This window comes from Microtus ochrogaster, chromosome 10 (genome assembly GCF_000317375.1).
Source record: "Microtus ochrogaster isolate Prairie Vole_2 chromosome 10, MicOch1.0, whole genome shotgun sequence".
Lineage (NCBI taxonomy): Eukaryota > Metazoa > Chordata > Mammalia > Rodentia > Cricetidae > Microtus > Microtus ochrogaster.
This window is the reverse complement of record NC_022016.1, coordinates 34,790,485-34,790,950: the sequence shown is the minus strand read 5'-3', so window position 1 is coordinate 34,790,950 and position 466 is coordinate 34,790,485.

Sequence of the window (466 nt, the reverse complement as noted above, 5' to 3'; positions counted from 1 at the left end):
TTTTTCGAGACAGGGTTTCTCTGTGGCTTTGGAGCCTGTCCTGGAACTAGCTCTGTAGACCAGGCTGGTCTCGAACTCACAGACATCCGCCTGCCCGCGATCAATTTTATTTTATAATTTTTGTTTTTTGAGGCAGGGCGTCTCTGTTTAATAGCCCTGGCTGTCCTGGAACTCGCTCTGTAGAGCAGGCTGGCTTCGAACTCAACAGAGATCCGCCTGCCTCCGCTTTACGAGTGCTGGTATTAAAGGCGTGTGCCACCACCGCCCGGCCTCGAGCAGTTTTAAACACTGAGGTGGTATCTGAACCATCGACCTAAGGTTCTTAAACCTGGGCTTTGGAAAAATGCCTAGCTACAGGTCACAACCACTGCGCATGTCTAGAAGCAGTTCCGGGAACCCGGCGCAAGGGTGGGGGTGGAGCTATATTATTCCCAGGACCCCGCAGCCACAGAAAGCAGCCGACCCC